Source organism: Phaseolus vulgaris, chromosome 11 (genome assembly GCF_051622355.1).
Source record: "Phaseolus vulgaris cultivar YP4 chromosome 11, ASM5162235v1, whole genome shotgun sequence".
In the NCBI taxonomy this organism is placed as follows: Eukaryota; Viridiplantae; Streptophyta; class Magnoliopsida; order Fabales; family Fabaceae; genus Phaseolus; species Phaseolus vulgaris.
This window is the reverse complement of record NC_143508.1, coordinates 51,171,150-51,184,299: the sequence shown is the minus strand read 5'-3', so window position 1 is coordinate 51,184,299 and position 13,150 is coordinate 51,171,150. Positions and strand designations below refer to the sequence as shown.

Genomic DNA, 13,150 nt, shown 5'->3' with positions numbered 1-13,150 from the left:
GTGTGAAACAATTTGTTTTTTTTTCGTGGGTGAATACTCATCCGTTTTGACCTGAAATTTTTCCAGTTTTGTGCCAAATGCAGTGGAGATTCTTCCGTGGAATTTCAGGAAAAAAACTATTTCTGGAGAATTTTTCAAAAAATTTCGTGAAAACTAAGGCTATCGTCAACCAAACTTGTGAAATTTTGCCCTACTTTCTGCAATTTTTATTCTGCGTTCGTATTGTGCAAAAAAATTAACACAAGTACTATCATATGTTGTTTGCAAACAAGTAAGGAGGCACGTCCATAAACGAATCACAAAAAGAAGATACGGAAAAGAAAAGTCAGGATGTCTTGTTTTTAGAAAACCTATTTTGTTCACTCTTATTCTACGACTTACTACGCCTTACTCCTTGGGTGTTTTGGTCTACCATTTTCACCAGACGTTCGTAATTGTGTCTATTGAGTTTTGACTGAGTTTGAGCCCCAAATTCGTCCCACAAGATTGGCAATAAGTATTTTATTGATCACTGCTGGGGCTGAAAGGAAGGTTCGTTTGTGTGTGAAGCTGTTTGATATTTTTCGTGGGCGAATACTCATCCGTTTAACCTGAAATTTTTCGCGTTTTGTCTCAAATTCAGTGGACATTCTTACCTGGAATTTCAGTAAAAAACTATGTTGGGAGAATATTTCATAAATTTTCGTGCAAACCAAGCCAGTCCTCTACCAAAATTTGTGAAGTTTCGCCCTACTTTATGCAATTTTTATTTTGCGTCCGTATTGCGCAGAAAAAATTCACACAAGTACTTTCATATGTTGTTTTCACCTAGGTAAGGAGGCACGTCCAAAAACGAATCACAAAAAGAATATACGGGGAAGAAAACCAATTTTGTTCACTCTCGGTCTGGTACTTACAACACCTTATTCTTTGGGTGTTTTGGTCTGAAATTTTTACCTGACGTTCGTCACTATATCTATTAAGTTTTGGATGAGATTTGAGCCCCAGATTCATCCCACAACATTGGAAATAAATATTTTATTGATGACTGCCAGGGTTGAAAGGAAGGTTCTTTTGTATGTAAATCTGTTTGATATTTTTCATGGGTGAAGACTCATCCGTTTGACATTAAATTTGTCGCGTTTTGTCCCAAATTTAGTGGAGATTATTACGTGTAATTTCAGGGGAAAACTATTTCGGGAGAATTTTTCAGAAATTTTCGTTCAAACCAATGTTATCCTCTACCGAAACTTGTGAAATTTCGCCCTACGTTTTGCAATTTTTATTCTGCGTCCGTATTACGCTGAAAAAATTCACGCAAGTACTTTCATATGCTCTTTTCACCCAGATAAGGAGGCACGTTCATAAACGAATCACAAAAAGAAGATACGGGGAAGAAAAGCCAGGACGTCTTGTTTTCGGAAAATCATTTTGTTCACTCTCGGTCTGGGTCTTACTACGCCTTACTCCTTCGATGTTTTGGTCTGAAATTTTTACCAGACGTTCGTCACTGTGTCTATTGATTTTTGGATAAGATTTGAGCCCCAGATTCGTCCCACAAGATTGGCAATAAACATTTTATTGATCACTGCTAGGGCGAAAAGGAAGGTTCGTTTGTGTGTGAAACTGTTTGATTTTTTTCGTGGGTGAATACTCATCCGTTTGACATGAAATTTGTCGCGTTTGTCCCAAATTCAATGGATATTCTTACGTGGAATTTCAGGAAAAAACTATTTTGGGAGAATTTTTCATGCAAGCCAAGGCTATCCTTTACCAAAACTAGCGAAATTTCGCCATACTTTCTGCAATTTTTATTCTGCGCCCGTATTGCGTTGAAAAAATTCACGCAAGTACTTTCATATGTTTTTTTCACCCAGGTAAGGAGGCACGTCTATCAACGAATCACAAAAAGAAGATATGGGGAAGAAAAGCCAGGACGTCTTGTTTTCCCAAAACCAGTTTTGTTCACTCTTGGTCTGGGACTTACTACGCCTTACTCCTTGGGTGTTTTGGTATGAAATTTTAAGAAACGTTCGTCACTATGTCTATTGTGTTTTGGCTGAGATTTGAGCCCTTGATTCGTCCCACAAGATTGGCAATAAATATTTTATTGATCACTGTCAGGGCTTAAAGGAAGGTTCGTTTGTGTGTGAAACTGTTTGATTTTTTTCGTGGGTGAATACTCATCCGTTTGACCTGAAATTTTTCGTGTTTGTCCCAAATTCAGGGGATATTCTTACGTGGAATTTCAGGAAAAAACTATTTTGGGGGAATTTTTTAGAAATTTTCGTGCAAACCAATGCTTTTCTCTACCGAAACTTGAGAAATTTCGCCCTACTTTCTGCAATTTTTATTCTACGTCCGTATTGCGCTGAAAAAATTCACGCAAGTACTTTCATATGTTTTTTTCACCCAGATAAGGAGGCACGTCCATAAACGAATCACAAAAAGAAGATACGGGGAAGAAAAGCCAAGACGTCTTGTTTTCGGAAAATCAGTTTTCTTTACTCTCGGTATGGGACTTACTACGCCTTACTTCTTGGGTGTTTTGGTCTGAAATTTTTACCAGACGTTCGTCACTTTATCTATTGTGTTTTAGCTGAGATTTGAGCCCCAGATTCGTCCCACAAGATTGGCAATAAATATTTTATTGATCATTGGAATTGATTTGAAAAACCAAAACAACACCACTGAAAATATTGTGGTCCAGAAAGCGTGACTTAAATGATTTATGATGAGCTGGATATTTTGTATTTGTTTCTAAAAATTTAAACACAATCAGTTCAGTTTCTTAACAAACTTTTGGCGTTGTTTTGACTCTAATCACATGTGCCAATTAATTATGATAATTTTTCCAAAAATAGTGTCCAATTACCGTCAGGTGTAGTGCCAGAATGCACACTTCTTTTGTATGATTTTTTTTTTCAATTTCGTTTTTTCAACTGATTCTTTTTTTGTTCTTTTGCTAATACCTCAAACTAGTGAGATCCAGAGGCTCAGAATTTTCTTATGATGCATTTAATTTTCATAAAACAAAACAGCCAAAACAGAATGGTGAAAAATAGAGGATTCTGAAATCTAAAATGAAAACAGAAAGATATACTTTGAAAACATAATGTAATTAGTGTAATGGAATTTGTGTGGATCTAACACACAAATATAAACTCAAACTAAAAGAAAAATGCACTAAAGGATCAAAACAATATAGATTTCAGATCAAGCATTCAAACAAAAACAAGAAACAATTAAATCAAGAAGAGTACTACTAGAATTTGTTGACAAATTTGGAAAACACATGACTAGACAAAACTTATGGATTCATAAAATGAAAAGACTCAAACTCATTAATATGAACCGAACAATATTGCAATCAAGACTCAAGCAACCTAAAAAAATTAAAAACAGCAACACAAAGTATCAAGAATCCTAAACATATTTGCAATTAGATGTTCAAGCACAATTTGAACACAACTACCGATTGAATTGAATAGAAAAACATTCAAATCATATTAAAATAAAAAAAACAGAAAGACAACTTGAAATAGAGATGAACAACTCAGAAATAAGAAGAACCCAAACACAAAAATGAGAAGAGAAACTTATCTCTTGAAGACCATAGCTCATGATACCAAATGATGGCATTGAGGTCTTCTTTTGGTGTAATTTTGGATGAGTTTTGCGGAAGCTTATGGAAGTTGATGGAGTAAGGCCTTCATAGGAAGTTGATGGAGCAAGGCCTTCATAGGAAGTGTGGTTTCCTTGAAGGTGCATGAAGAGTGGAAGGTTAGGGAGGTTCGGCCAACCCCTTTGAAGGTGTAAGGAATGAAGACTAAAACCTAGATGCTAGGCAAGGAGTAGAGATTATGGCTCAAGTTTGGCAGCATAACAATACTCAATTTAATCTTGAAATACATGAGGTTGGCTCCTCCTTTTATAGGCTAAGGAGGACCTGAAATGATAACCTAAATGATGAGCAAATGCAAGCCAAATGAAGTGCAAAAGAGTAGCACATGGAGGCACATGGGTGCACATGGCCTCCTAACTTGCACATGGACGTCCTAGATTAGTGGAGAGCTTCTAGAAACCGTAGCTAATCTAGGTTAACTCCTCCTTAATCCTAATTTGCAGAATTTAAACAAAGGTTCACAAGGATATGCTATTTACACCACAATTAAGACTAAGCTACACTTTGTTGGGCCTTTTTGGACGTCACCCTTCTTGGATGTCAACTCTCTTAGACGCTCCTTGTGTGGCCTAGACGCTTCTTGTGTCTCTTAAACGCTTCTTGTGTGGCCTAGACGCTCCTTGTGGGTGCCCTCTATGTAAGGTTGGTCCTAGACGCTCTCTTGGTTGCCTTTCATGCAAGGTTGGTCCTAGACGCTCCTTGTGGGTGCCCTCTTCCATCAAATACCGCTTAGGGTTGTATTACCTAATTCTTAATGGTGGATTAACTTCACTGACCTTGGTTTGAGCGTTAATGGTAATAGGGGTCGGGCGTCGGGCAAGTTTACCTGGTATGTGTCGGCCCTCGGCCAGATTTCCATGGTCTTAATCGTATTGGTCAGGTCTTCTAAGGTTCTCGGCCAAGTAGGTCGTCGGCCTCGTCGTTTCGGCCAAGTCTCTCAGGTCTCGGCCAACTTTCCCTTAGTCTTGGTTAGGTTGACCAGGTCTCGGTCAACCACTTAAGTCTCGGGCAGGAAGATCAGGGTTCGGCCTCGCCCATACCGGTACAAAATCAACTTAAGATAGGTTGAGACAAGTCATGTGTTGGAGATTCCAACACATCGACAACAATAAATCAATTTAAGATAGGTTGAGACAAGTCATGTGTTGGAGATTCCAACACATCGACAACAATAAATCAATTTACAGTATATAAATTAGTATAGTCTTCTCTTTACAAATGGTGAGGATGTAATGTCATAATTTCCTACAATAAGTGGATTGTTGCTGCATTCTAGAAGTGAGCTTCTTAGAGAAAAAGGTAATATGATGCATATTTTGGCTCAAAACTGCACCTATTTCAATGCTCCGGGCATCGGTCTCTAAGAGAGAAGGCTTAGAAAACTCTCGAAGGGCTACTACAAGGGCCTTAGTAATGGCAGCTTTCAGATTTGCAAATGTTGAGGCAGAAACATCATGCCAATAGAAAGTAATTTTGGTATAGGAAAAGCTATAGAAGCATAGCCTTTAAGTACCTGCAATAATACCTCAATCGTTTGGTACTGAGTGGTGTAGGCCAATCTAACACAGCTTGCACCTTGTCCATAGCCAGACCTTGTTCAAAAATTGTATGACCTAAGTATTCCATCTGTTGTAACCCAAAGGTGCATTTGGATAGTATTGCACACAACTCATTGTTGCAATAATTGTAAAACTGATTCCAAAATGTTTCAAATGAGATAACTATGTTGGACTATATACCAAAATATCACCAAAAAAAACAAGACATTTCCTCAACAAATTTCTAAACACATCATGCATCAAACATTGAAAACAGTGGCAGGGCATTAGTAAGCCAAAAGTAATAACAAGCCACTCATAAGGCCTTGGTGAGTTCTGTAACCAGTTTTATACTTATCCTCATCCTTGACCAAGATTTGATGATATCCGGATCCAAGATCGAACTCAGAGAAATATTAAGCTTCATATAACTAATCTAGGAGCTCATTAATAGTTAGGACAGAGAAATATTAAGCTCATACTACTAATCTAGGAGCTCATTAATAGTTAGGGAAACTATGTAATGATATTTTCAAAGCTCTACAATTAGTGCAAAACCTCCAAATTTCATTCTTTTCTCTTAACAAAGACTTGGAGCATTTAAGGGATGCACCAACCTTTAATGGGTTACCTGTAGTCCCCAACCATAATCATATCTAAGCAATTGGTCATTACATCCTGAAATCTGCCTATTGGCCCTTACAAAAAATTCATATACCTTATCCTACTATGGTGTATCCTCACAACATATATCTTACAAATGGTAATTAACCAGCCATGTACTCTACAGATTTTATGCAGCACTCGATATACATTAGGGAAATAAAATATCAGTGACAATGATTGAAGATGTTTAATTTGATTTGCATGCCTGTGCCACCAGCTTACAGACTTCATTAAAACCAAAGAAGTTCAATTCATGTGCACCAGCAACTGTGTTGCAATGATTCCCAGTACATAGCACCCTATGTAGCTCTCCCAGTACACAGAAGACTCTTTTTGTCTCTTCTTCATTGGCATCATTTTCTAAGGTCCAACCAGCTTCTGGGCACATAGCCTTTACAAGAGAAAGTCAGGTGCAGAGAGCAACAACTTTCCATGTTATTAATGCTTTCATCTTTATCTTTATTAGTTAGTTATCTTACTAATTTAGTTTTTATAGCTGTTTACGTTTTTTAATTTGATTCCTATAATCAAAGAAAACAAATTAAGAATACTAGGAATCAAAAAAGCATATGAGTGTGCCTCAAAAAGTAACCTTGGCAACAGTAGTGAGTCGGAGATCTTTAAAAACCTCTGATGTCTAAAGCTTTACCGAATGTTCTAAAAACCTCTGCTCAACATTTGTTCTTGAAGTGTAAATTTGTTGCTTTGGTTTGGAGCAACTACTCAGATGGATTGGTATTCTTTTTGTCCAACATAAAATCTCGTGTGGAATGGGGTATGAACAGCAATAGTGTGGAGCATCTGGGACCAAAGGAATAAGATTGTCTTTAAGCAAGGAAAAGTTGATGTGGAAGAAATTTTTCATATGACACAACTTAAAACCTGGCTATGGTTGAAGTATTGGAAGTTGTCCTTTAACTTTTCGTTTTCAGATTAGTGTTTGAATCCTTATATATGCATGAAAAGTTGTTCTTAGACAGGTAAAAGTGATGGGTAGGGGTAAATAAGCGGAGGGTCGGTGTCTTGGAATAGTAAGGGTGTAGGAAATAGTAGAGCAGGTGCTGTTTTGTATCTGTGTAGTCAGGTTATGCATCACTACACTTATTCTTCACTTTATAGGCAGAGCAGGAGGTGTTTGTGCAGGGAGAGATGGAATGCTAGCTTCTACAATCTTTTGTAGAAGTTAGTTAATAGTGGTGCACAAAGGGACACCAATGAGCATGTTGCAGCAATTTTGAGAATTCACGAGTGGTAAGCAAAGCTGGGATATTCTATGCTTTTGTTTTAATTGTAAAAGAAGCAAGTAAGCCTATACTGTTTTTTTAGCTTTATTTTTTGTTATGCTGATTGGGTGTGCTGGTTTTTGAATGTAAGACAGCAACTGGTATTTTAGCTAGGTACACCGCCAATAGTTTTGTTGGGTCTGTTTATTTTATAAGGATTGGCACACCCCCCTAAGTGTTCCCTTCAATTTAATTTATTCTTCACTGATAATGTATGATCATGATGATACCTTTGCATGCATAGTGTTTGGTAGTGGGGAATAGGTCAGATATACATATTGTAGCACCAAATTACAATGATTTTTATGTCTGGTACACACTTATGAATCTGGTGTATCTAGTTTTGAGTATTTGTTTCTTTCAATTATATTGTTTTTTATTGGAGTTTTATATAGGAATTTTGTGAAATATTTCATGTAGCTTTTTTAATAAATAAGGATTCAAGTATCCTTAAATATTTTTATTTATTAAGATATGTTATTGATTATTTATACGATTATATTTTGGTAGTTACTATATTTATTTTGTTTGAATTAGATTTAATTAGCATATATTTATGTATTTTTTGCAGCTTGAAGAATGAACTTATTGATATGTAGTAAAGAAACAATACATTATGTTTTTTTTCACTAAGTTTGTAGTTTTAAATTTGAAGACTTCATCGTTATCATTATACTTTAAGACATATTTTTTTATTATGTAGTTTGAACACATCTATTGAGATTTGTGAGATTTCTTGTTGAGTCACTTCTATTTCAATACACATTATCTTCAATATTTATTCTTTTTATCATAAACTTTTGTATGAGTAATTCTTCTAAAATTAAAGAAATGTATTGTTGTTTTTATCAATACTTTAAGCAACGCTTTTAAAATTGTGGTTGTTATCAAGATTTTAGGCAACAGTTTTAAAATTGTTGTCTTTATAACAACTGTGGCCTATTACAAACAACCACACTCACCTACACCATGGCTTAAAAACTGTTGCCTAAACTTTAGGCCACGGTTTTAATGCTTTAAATCATGGTCTTATGTTTTTGCCTAATGTAATAAGTGTTGTAGTGTGCTACTGAAAGTACTTTTTGGACAAATACAAGAAGATGATTGGCATGATGGATGGTAGAAACATTTAAGTTTATGGGAAAGTTTTGTTAAATAAACTTTAAATTTATTTTGTGGGTTTTAAATTTAGAAGTTAGTGAAAAGTAAAAGAATTAGAGTTTCAATAGATGATAGGCCAATAGTTATTAGTGGGGTTTTATGGCCATCATAAGGTTTTATTATGTTGTTAGTGGGGTTTTAGCCCATAATAAGATTTTATTATTTTTTGTTTTAGAAGAGTTGTTAATCCTATAAATAGGTTACTCTCTCAATTGTAACATGCACAAAATGAAAAGATATACAACAGAGAAGAGTATTCTTTTCAGAAAATAGAGTGTGCATGTTAACTTTGACAAAATTGATTGCTTTTACACTGCCATGATAAGAATAGCGAATGGAGTGGATGAATGAAACTGATAATGGAGTGCAACGGAAATTATAGTAATAAGCTAAGTTTTGAATGATGGGATTGAGTTAAGGTTGGTGAACATTTTTTCCATGATGGCTCGTCAACAACCATAGGCGTGGATTCTTTCCACGACTCTGTCAATAATGAATTGACATGAAGGAATGAGTGGTTATGATATAGTCAAGCTCATAACCTTTCTTCTATTTTCCATGACTTGTGAGTAGAAAATGAATCACATGCATCATTCTCCTCTTAGATTGAATGGGGTCAATGGAAGAACAAGATAAATAAAAAGAGACTAATTCATAATTACTGCGATCAATGAGATAGTAATAAAAAAGAAAGCTAAGAAAAGATAGAAAAGATAGAAAAGATAGAAAAGATAGAATAGAGAAAATAGTTGTATTTCCTTCTAAGTTAGATTTTAATCCGTGGAAGTTTCACCCTTAGTAATCCCATAACAAGGTAAATCTAGCAACATATTTGGTATATTTTTAGAAAATTACAACAACATTGTTTAGTTTGTGTAACTAATCCCAAACCAGTGAAAATAAGGAATATGTTATTGTTGATGTCACCATTGTTGCCTTGATTGAAGTTATTGTGCCACGTGGGAGTGATAGATTTCAGAATCCCTTTCTGTCACATCACTCGTTATGAAGCTTGTTGTTTCCTACGAAAAATGGGAATTGAATTGGGACGTTTCCGTAGCAGAGACGTTTCTTAACATTCAGATTCGTTTTTGTTTGTGTGGTGCATAGTGTAAAAGTCTGCACATGTTGAACGACTTTGAAAGTTCATGATACTTGGTTGGTTAGTATTTAGTAGTTGAACATGAACCAACATTAATTGTTTTGTACCAAAATGAACGTTATTAGTTGATTTTGGTGAATTATTTAACTCTGATCTTGTCCAATTACACGACCAAAGGTAAACAATGGTGGTCTTATCTTCTTTCTGCTGCTCTGCACAATCACTACTTGCCCGTGTGGCTATCATTATTGTGCTATTCCGGCAAATTCACGCTGCCAAGGATCGTTCATTCTGTGCTCCTTCTTCCTGTGGGAAAATTGGCAACATAAGTTATCCTTTCCGATTGAAAGGCGACCCACCTGGTTGCGGCCTCCCAAGGTACGAATTAGATTGCGTAAAGAATGTGACAGTCTTCACTTTGTTTTCAGGGAAATACCATGTTCAGCATATCAACTACCAAGCATACAGCATACAATTGACTGATGCAGGTCTTGAGGAGGACACTGCTTGCTTCATTCCTCGCTATTTCATCTCTTTAAGGAACTTCACTGACTTTGGTAGTCCTGAAAATTACGCCACCGATCCAGTAAATTTCTTGAATGGGTATGTGTATGAGCCTTCTAATTGGCCTCCGTATGTAGCGTTTCTAAACTGTAGTGATGGAGTGAGTGATGATCCTCGATACGTGGAAGTGAATGGCAGACTTTGTGATTCTGGAGGCCATGTCTATGCTGTTCTTTCTTCTTCTGCTAAATTCACAATGATGGACATCAAGGTTGGCTGCCATTTAAAGGCTGCTACCTTTACAAACAATAATCATTGCAACAAAGTTTCCTATGCTAATATACATGAGTGCCTGCATAATGGGTTTTCGTTGTATTGGGTGACACCAGTTATTTGTATAGACCATTGTGGAAAGGGTGTGAGATGCTTCATCAATGAAACCACTCATGAAATTGAATGTGAACAACATTACTATTGCCAAGTTTTCGGTGTAGGATACGGAAACAGGGACTGCGGTGAGAAAACATTCTTCTACCTGCAATTTTTCTTTGTCTCTTTTGTAAAGTACAAAATTTAATAAAGCGTGCGGTACAAAGAAATAGCTTTACTCTTTACAATATAAGCTAATGTTTTCTTTTTCTGTTCAAGGAATTCAACATCAAATTCTCTTATATATATTCGCAATTCTATACAACATAGCAAGTAAGTGCTCTCTCTCATATCTTTGTTCTCTCAATTACTACTGTATTGACTACTTAAAAGTTCATCATTTTCATTTTGATTAATTAGTAAGCTATACATCTTCTGTACTATTCATTCTAATGACCTGAAAGTTGTCACTTAATAAATTTTGAAACCCAAATCCTTCTATACTCTAACTCAACAAGTAGTTGACTGGATTTTCTAAAGAAAAAGCCTTGAAGGGATGTTCAATGGAAGTTTTCAAAGCATTCCTATATTGCCATAATGAATATTTTTTTTTCCAGCAAAGAATTAATTAAATAAAAGAGAGTATTTGAGGATGCTCTAACATTTTAGACAAAAGAGGCAAGAAACCTCCCAAACAAACAAAACCAGCAAAGCTCTGATCCAACTCAGAAAAATTCTTCAAAACTCCAACAAAACTTACAATCCTGTACCAAATTCTGCATGAAATGGTTTGTACAGATCCTATTCCCCAGCCCCCACAAAAACACTTACAATACTAAAACCAAAGGTAATAATTCCCCAGCCATATTGCATCATCTATATTGCCATTATGCATTCACGATATTTCTAAATTCATTTCAACATTAACCAAGACATATATTTGTTTGAAAATTATTTTGGAAAAGGAGCATGAACTCCATCCCCCCCAAACATCAGACAAATCAGAAACCAAAAAGTTATTTGAATGCATTGCATGACGCTAGAAATGCATAGAATCCTCAGAAATAAACGTTTTGTGGGAAAAGAAAAACTTACGTTGTTTTATACTGTATCCAAAGTATCCTTTGAATATTAGTGTTCTTTTCTTTTGATGCTATTTTATCGCTATTTTGCAGGATTCTTCATAATGGGTAATCGCTTGTCAACTGATTTCATATTTGAATAAACTTACTTATTAGACCAAGCATGGTTTATTTCCTTACACATTCCATGAAATTTATCCTCACAGGACTAATCTACAGAATAACAGGTTTACGTTACTTTTCGGAATGGCAAGAACAAGATTTTATTTCATTAGGCCCTATTTCAATATTTCTGGCTGCCAGATTCCTATTTGGAGTCGCAATTTTGCTTGCACTATTTATCCATACGTGGCGACGTAGGCATTACTCAATGTATGAAAACATTGAAACATTTTTGCTACACAACAATCTAAATCCTATTAGGTACAGATACAGAGAAATTAAGAAAATGAGCAGAGGTTACAAAGTTAAATTGGGGGAAGGAGGTTACGGATCTGTATACAAAGGAAAACTTCGAAGTGGGTCAGAAGTAGCAATAAAGATGTTGAAAAAATCGAAAGCTGATGGACAAGATTTTATGAATGAAGTGGCTAGCATTGGAAGAATACATCATGTGAATGTGGTACATCTCATTGGATATTGTGCTGAAGGACAAAAGCGTGCTCTAGTTTATGACTACATGCCAAATGGTTCATTGGATAAATACATATTCTCCAAAGAGGAAAGTATCCCTTTAAGTTATGAGAAAACATATGAAATATCTCTTGGCATAGCTCGTGGAATTGCTTATCTTCATCAAGGCTGTGATGTGCAAATTCTACATTTTGATATTAAGCCTCATAATATTCTTCTAGATGATGACTTCATTCCAAAGGTTTCAGATTTTGGACTTGCAAAGCTATATCCTGTCGAAGATAAGTCTGTTGCTTTGACTATGGCTAGAGGAACTTTAGGTTACATGGCTCCAGAATTATTCTACAATAATGTTGGTGGAGTATCCAATAAGGCCGATGTGTATAGTTTTGGAATGCTTTTGATGGAAATGGGAAGTAGGAGAAGGAACTCAAATCCTCATGCAGAACATTCAAGCCAACAGTACTTCCCCTTTTGGATATATGATCAAATTAAAGATGAAAAAGAGACTCACATAGAAGATGCCTCAGAAGAGGATAAGATTATGGTGAAAAAAATGTATGTAGTTTCCCTTTGGTGTATACAATTGAAACCAAATGACCGTCCTTCAATGAAGAGAGTTGTGGAGATGCTTGAAGAAAAAGTTGAAAGTCTTGAAATGCCTCCTAAGCCTGTTTATTATCCCCCTGAAACAGTTGGACATGATTGTGGAGACAACTCAAACCAAACATCATGGAGTGGTTCAACTAGTTCTAGCGAAAAGCTTGGCAAAACAAACACTAACATCCATGGGAGAGCAACGCTTGACGAACAAGAAAATTGCTTAGAGCTAAATGTTGGTCGTCCTTTAAATGATTGATTTGGAAGGAGTTAGCCGTTACCAGGGAAAAGGTTTTTAATTTTAAAGTGGTTGATTTCATATTTGTTGTTGCCTAGTCAGTAAAGTTTCATTTAATAATATATTTGAATAAATTGATTCTCCAAATTAAATGTACTTGAAACTTTTGGCAAAAGGTTTGGGTTTCAAAGAACTATCACTTGCACTTAATTTATATAACTCTAATATCTTGAAAATAAAGAGTTTATAACCTTCTGCAGTTGCAGGTGTGTATCTAGTCTAGTAGTTATAAAATCAAATCCACACATGT

General features: G+C 35.7%; 1 pseudogene; it reads left to right on the top strand.

The window, feature by feature from the left end:
- The first annotated feature begins 9,575 nt into the window (after positions 1-9,575).
- LOC150023378 (LEAF RUST 10 DISEASE-RESISTANCE LOCUS RECEPTOR-LIKE PROTEIN KINASE-like 2.1) lies at positions 9,576-13,015 on the top strand (annotated as a pseudogene).
- Positions 13,016-13,150: the final 135 nt, after the last annotated feature.